Below are 7704 nucleotides of genomic sequence, written 5' to 3'. Positions count from 1 at the left end.
TATCAAATAACCACATACTTCTAACCCAGTCTTTTCCGAATTTTCTCTTTCCTATTCCCCATACTTCTCTCATCACCACCACTACTTTTTTGACCCTCTCCTCTATATGCTCTTTCTGTCCTTCATTTGCCATCATCATGTATCCCAGATATTTATACCTTTTTACTTCCTCTATTTTATTTTCTTTCCATTTCCATATTATCTTTTTCTCGAGGAGCTGCGAGAGAATGTTCCCGATTTGGTCCCGAGCGCGGGGGCAGCGGACACCGAAGAGTCCTTAGGAATAGCCGTCCGGTCTTGGGAAAACCATGGGAAGAATTGCGAGCTGCCCGAAGACACAGACCTACCTCAGATTGCGCGCCGCAGCGCGACAGCCTAATTAAAAGGTCGCGAGAACTGCGTACTAAGGCGAAACCAATGGCGGAGCGCGACAAGCCCTCGTGCGTGGGGCGAGAGATCCTGCGTGCCGCCTGCCAAATTTCCTCTTCCACTCTCTCTTTTACACCTCATCACTTTTGTTTTCTCCACATTTACCTTTAATCTTTTCTATTCTACATGTCCTTCTGATGTTTTTATCAACCCTTTCATCCCTGCTTCATCCTCTGCCACCACCGCCACATCATCCGCATACGCCAGAGAATAGATTTTTCATCCCTTCACCTTTACTCCGCCCCATCCCCCTTTTTCTAACTCCTCATTCAAATCCGCTAGCAGTAGTGTGAACATGCATGGGCTCAACGGACATCCTTGTCTCACTCCTTCACCTGTCCAAAAGTTTTCCCCCTCCTTTTCACCCACCCTTACTCTACTTATTGTCTCCTCCAAAACTTCCTCACACCTCACCACCAGACTCTCTCTCACTCCCTTTCTCCTCATTGTCTGTACCAGTATCTCCCTATCCATCGAGTCAAACGCTGCTTTCATATCCACAAACATAACTACTATTTTGCCTTTTGTTTCTGCTATTTTCTTATTTATTAGATAGTTTAACACGTATATGTGATCTATTGTTCCTACCCCTCTCCTGAACCCCATTTGACTCGGTGGTAATATCCCTTCATTCTCCACTTCTTTCTTCAATCTCTCCGCTAAAACTACCGCGTACACTTTATACGCCGTTTGCGTTAGCGTAACCCCCTTATAGTCTTCTACTTTTTTCCCCTCCCTCCTTTTTACTATCGGTACCACTATCCCCTCTTTCCATTCTTTCGGACATCCATCTCCCTTCAACACTCTATTGCATATCTCCCAAAACCATTCCCTTATTTCTTTTCCCCCGTATTTCCATACTTTATTCATAATCTCATCCCCTCCTGCCGCTTTCCTCTCCTTTAATTTCATTATCGCCCTACCAATTTTTTCTCTACTAATCTCTTCTTCCTCCTTTACTCCTCTCCCCATTACCTCCCCTCTTATCCTCCACTCCACTCCCCCCTTATCCTCCACTCCACCCCAGTACTCCTCTAAAGTGTTTTTTTCACTCCCCCATTTCAATCCCTTCCCTAACTCTTTTTCTCCTTTTCCTTCCTTTATTCACTACCTTCCACACATCCTTTTCAGATCATATTCCTTCTATTTTCCTCTCCCATCTTTTCCTGTCCCTTTTCTTTTTCTCCTCACAATGTTCCCTGTATCTCCTCCTCATTTTCTTATATTTTTTCCCTTCTTCCCTTCTCTTTTTCTACCTCTTTAATTTCTCCATAATCACTCTTTTCCTATCCATACATTCCTCATCCCACCATCCTCTTCCTTCTTTTCTTCCTTTTCTACTCCCTCTAATGCCACTTCTACTCTTCTCTTCATTTTCCTCCAAACCTCCCTTACCTTCTCACCATCACTATCCCTCTTCCCAAAGTATTTCACAAATTTCTTTTTTCCTTCTCCGTCCAAACCCCCCTTCGTCCTCTCCCTTTCCCTTTCCCGGTCCTCTCTTCCCTCCGCTCTCATCCCTCCACTCTCAACCCTCAACCTATACCGTTATTGGCTGATGGTCGGAGTCCACCCAATCCTCCACCTTCATCTTTTCCACCTTCCTTCTTGTCTCCTCATTCCTGATTACGTAATCTATTACGGTCCCTCCCTTCCCTCCTGCATACGTCCATTTCCCCTCCTCATCCCCCTTTACGCTTTCATTCAATATCGACCATTTTAATTCTCCTATATAACTACATAATTTCTTTCTTTCTCTATTTACACTTTTATCCTTCGAGCTCCTCTTTCTCTGTTCTAGCCTTCCCTTTTCATCCTCACCTATTCTTCGCCCTTCTCTCCCCGTCCTAGCATTGAAATCCCCTCCCCCTATAACACCCTTACCCCTTCCTTTCTATCCTCCATCCACTCTCTTAGCTGCCCCATTTTTTCCTCCAAATCTCCATTCACATACACTCCTATTAGCTTCCACCACTCTCCCCCTAAATTTACTTTTACTGCTTGTAATCCCTTTTCTTATCTTTCCTTATTATACTTTTCTCTCCCTGTTCCTTCCTTTATTTTCATAATCATTCCTCCCATTGCCCTCCCTTTCTTACTCTTTCTTGCCGCCCTTTGCACTTCCTACACGTATCCTTTTGAAAGCCATTTTCGAACTCTTTTTCATCCTTTCTTCTGTAACCAAGTCTCACTCAGGAACATCACATCCCATTTTTTTAGTCTTTCCCTGAAATCTTTTTTTTTGTTTTTCATGCCTGCCACATTCCAAAAGCCTATCTTAACCATCTTTTTTTTTATTCCTCCTCTTTTTCCTATGCTTATTTTCTATATTTCCTTCTTTTTTCCCCTCTCCCTCTCCCACCGTCCACCAGCCTACTATAAATCCCTTTTCTCTTTTTCCACCCCTTTACCCTCCTTTGTCTCCCCCTTCCATTCTCTTACCTCTTTTCCGTGCCATTCCCTTAACTCATCTTTAATCTCATCCCATACCCATAATTTCTCCTCAATCCATATTTTCATATATCCTACTCTTTTTTTTTATCTTCCCTCCTTATCCTTTCCGCTTCCTTATTTATCCCCCACTCTGTCCTTCTCTTTTTTCTGTATGATCATCTACTATCCACTCTCTTCTTTTCCTCAGCTTTGCTTTGCCTTTCATCATTTCAATTTTCTCCCCTACACTCGTTAATTTTACCCATACTATTTCTCTTCCTTCCTTATTTTTCTTCCCTATACTCCTTATCCCATCCACTCTCGCTGTCGCCCCCGTCGCCCCCACTATCTCTTCTATCTCTTTTCTTAAACCCTCTATCCCTTTCTCCTTTGCTTTCACTCCTTTTATTATTATATTTCTCTTCCTCTTTTCCTCTTTTCTCCTTTTTCCTTTTAACTCTATTCTTTTTATTCTTTTTTCTAATCCTTTATCTCTCCCTTTCTCCTTCTCTCTATCTGCTTTACCTTTTTCTCCTCCTTCCTTTCCTCACCCCCTTCCTCTTTCTTCTCCCTCCCCTACCTTTCTCGATCTCTTCCACTCTTTTTTCTAAACTGTCTAATCTTTTCCTCATATCTTCCATCCACTCCCTCATCTCTGCTTTTTCCTCCTTCACCTCTCTTAATTCCGATTTTATTTCCTTAAAACTCTCTCTCACCTCCCTTAATATTGCACTCAATCCCCCTTCTTCTTGCTTTTCCGGCTGCTTTTCTGGCTGCTTTTCCGGCTGCTTTTCCGGTTGTTTTTCTTGTTGTTTTTCCGGCGATCTCAATACATTTAATTTTTTCTTAAAAATATCTGCCTGTAATGCATCTATCTCCTTCCTTTTTTCTTCTCTCTTAAACGCATCTGTCAACGACAGACTGTATACTCTATCCCTCATTAAACCTTCTGCTTTTCTCGGTCTTCCCACCTTTCTTTTTTCCTCCCCTTTCCACTCTTCTTGCCTTCCTATCTTCCTTCCTTCCACTCCTTCCTTCCACTCCTTCCTTCCACCCCTTTTTTCTTCCTCTATTCCGTTCTTCTTCTATCTTACTATCTTTTCCTTTTTCAAATTTTTCGCGTCCCCGTCTGATCTCTTCCCTTGCGCTTCCCACTTCTGCCACGACGGCGCTATCTCTGCCTTTTTTCTACTTAGTGCTTTCTCCACTAACTACGTTCATGGCCTGCTCTACCTCTTGCTCGCCTAACTTCCAACTCCTATCCACCTACTTCCCTTCTATCTCTCCACTCCTTTACCCCCGCCTTTTACCTTTATTCACCCTATACCACCAGCCTCTTCCCTTTCCTTTCACTTCCTCGCACTTCACCACGTCTCACCTTATCCCCTAACACCTGCTTATTAATCGCACTCTCTACACGCATGTCAATCACTCTCGCTACCGGAAACGGAAGTCTATGCATATTATATAAATATCACAAAAATATTACATAATGTTACAGAAATACAATTGTGATGTCATTGTAATATTACTCTGACATTTCAGTAATACTTCTACTATACTTCATAGTAATATTGCAATAAAAAAATAATATTACTATAATATTGCTGTAATATAGCGTAGATCATGTTTGTCTATCATGGTATTAGTTAAATTTGTATACATACGTCTCTCATTATATTGATGACATCATAAGGCCCCTTGTAATAAGTTGTCAAAAGTTGATGTATTTCCATGTTGCGATTTACATCCATATCGAAAACGGAAGGATATAAGTTGCCCAAGTGCATGATTAAGTTGCGAATTTCATCGACGGTCTGGTTCGTGATGTTTGCGTTAAAACTGCTTTTAAGAAAAGTTTCATAAATATTTCAATTAGAAGTACAGCCTTAACCAAAATTATTAAGCACCTAAATTTTTATCTGGAATTGTTTATCTGTATTATTTTATATTGATTACACATAAGTTTAAAATATTCTTGAAAGGATATTTACATTTTCTGTTTAAATTAACTTTTGTTTAAATTTTTAAAGAAATATAAGATGCCTAATATTTTTCACCAAGGCAAAATCATATATAGTCTCATTGTTAAAAATATTCTTAAATATCTAAGAAAACATGTTTCCGAGAAAAACATTTTAAACAAAAGTTATAAAAAGACTAAAAAGAAAATACATCATATTAAAATCAATTTATGAAAAAAAAGACCCCGCAATTCTTATGGAAATTAAGTTTCACTCAAATGGACTGAAACTTCAGTTAATGATACTCCGTGTGATACTGAAAAATTATCATTACTCCAAGTGTTACGTCCGCGGATTCGCGAAGGTTGCGATCCGGGACGTGGGTGACTTTTGGTTCTTTCGGTGTTAAGGCAGCTGTCACCAGTCGCGGCTCCGAATCGTGCGATAACACGGCCGGATACGCGACAAATTCCTCGTATGGGAAATAGGAGGTATTGTAGGAAGATATATTATTAGGTGATTAATGAGCAGCAGTTTTAGAAAATGTAGTAGCGTTTTATTAAAGCTACAGGAGTTGTAACATGCGTGCTTGAGCTTGGCGTGGGATTAAATGAATGACAGAGCGTGTAATGATTAAACTGAATATGTATATATATTTTCGTGATTACAGAATAGTAGATGGTTACATATGGGGGCTGCGGGTAAAACGGATGTTCCCGTGCCGATCCCTAGTTATGCTTCCGCATCATCTTGCGAAAGAAGCGCTTTCTGCCGCCGGCGTACGCGCGGTGTGCCCTACGTTTGCCCATATGTGCTTCAAGCGAGACCTGGTAGAGTTGATATGGGAGAAGGATTGCCACGTGAATGCGTAAATGAGCCGATAACTTACCGATCTTCCGAATGGACGACTTTAACGCGAGAGAGAGAGAGCTCAGTATGAATGATCTACGAGTTTTAGTAAGATAAATTATTAATCGAGTATACGTTATGAAAGACGAATCCGCTGGGTCGGAGTGGACACCCGTTAGAATGCCTCCCTTGAAGGTGGATATTGTACGGAAAAAGAGGGGACGGTGAAAGCGTCGAGGAGTCGCGCTAGCGAGTCTTCCTCGACGGGTTGGGAAAAGAAGAAGGACGGTGTCGAAGAGTCGCGTTAGCGAGTCTTCTTCGACGCCGTAGGAGAGAGAGTGAGGGGAAACGTCGGAGAGTCGCTTTCGCGAGTCTTCTCCAACGCTCGGATGAAAGGGAGGGAAGCAGAGAAACGAGTGAGGCCACACTCTAGCTAACGCTAAGTGTGGTTCAATCCTCAGGATCTCTGGTGGGAAGGAGGGAGAGGGAAAGAGGCGATTCGACCGGGGCCACCCCGAAGACCAACGTCTTCGTCAGGAGTAAAACCCTCCCGTCGCTGAGATCGTACCTGGAGGTCTGAACGTTGGTGGTCGCCGATGGCAGCGAATCTCACTCGACCAACAAGACTGATCTGAATTTCGAGCTCCGATTTCGCTCCTTATATAGGCAAGGATATGGGCAAGAGGTGTCGCGGGACGATTCCTCAGGTTCGCGGAAAATTCTGAGCGATAGTTTTTCGTAACGTGTGGCCCTTAGAAGCCCGCCCCGTTCCGCGACCGCGCGGCTTGCGCCTATATCGCGCGAGCGCTTGTAGACTTCTCCGGGGATCGCGACTCGCGGGGGCCCCGCATACCAAGCCCCGACGCGAAATCCAGTGCTCAGAAAATTAATAGAATTTAATAGAATTTATATTATAATTGAGAGTGTGTGAAGCGATAGCGCCAAACACATGCAGTAGTTTTATATATAAAAAGTTAAGGTTTTATTATCGTTCGTAAGAGATTAATTGATTCAAAATTATTTGGCATTTTTATTGGCCGTGATTTTAGAGTTGTTTCGATCGGAGTTGCATGGCGCAGCAGTGGGAAGCGTCCATGAGTGGATCACGTTTAGATAATTATAAATTTACCGTTCTTAATATTTTGTATTAAATTGGAAAGATGAATAGAATTCCAACGCGCGGAGCGTGGCGGTATCAGAGGGGGCCGCGAGCCGAGGGGTCGGCGCGCACGATGTTTGTCTCGCGCCGATGGACGCTCGCGGGTGTTGCGCGTCGAGGGGGCGGCACGATGTAGCCAAGCCGTATGAGATTTGAAATCGAGCGATATCGATTTATGATACTGATGCGGGATTTATCTAATTGATCGGAGGATGTTTCCGGATTCTGATTAGGTTATTATTAGTACGGATGGCGCGGAAAAATAAAAATTTTCTCACCAGACGTAACACAAGTTAATCCTATAAACCTTTTTTAAAGTACGAGTGCCCAAAGATAACCCTCAGCTGACACTTTATATTAAATTTCATATTTTGCTACATAGAGTGTATGTCACGTGACCATTTTCAATTGCGTATATCTTGATACCTAATACATAGAATTTGAACAATTTTTTCTTTAATCGATACGCCAAAAGATCAAGAAAAAACTAAATAGATGCAAAAATCAAGTTATATATTCGAAATATTCAGAAGAGAAGGAGCAAACGATTTATGAAGCATAAGTCAAATATTTTTGTAAAATAGCCCGAATTTACAACAGTGTGTCAGCTAAGGGTTAAGAATGTTAACCCTTAAACACGTAAGTGGATCTGAGAGACCTCATACAAAGTTTTGAATGCTTGCTATGTGAAGACAGAATGAGATAGGAGGTTTGGACCAAGCCGTAAAAAAAGTTTTAAATCTCCTCTTTCGATTGATATGGTTGATCAACTTTTTTGGTCAACTAGAATTTGAACGGCATGGCAGCAAAGTTTTGTTAGGGTCAATGCGACCCATATAGTGTGTAAGTGAAATATTTTTTGTGAGTATT

This window comes from Solenopsis invicta, chromosome 3 (genome assembly GCF_016802725.1).
Source record: "Solenopsis invicta isolate M01_SB chromosome 3, UNIL_Sinv_3.0, whole genome shotgun sequence".
NCBI lineage: Eukaryota > Metazoa > Arthropoda > Insecta > Hymenoptera > Formicidae > Solenopsis > Solenopsis invicta.
This window is presented reverse-complemented; position numbering follows the sequence as displayed.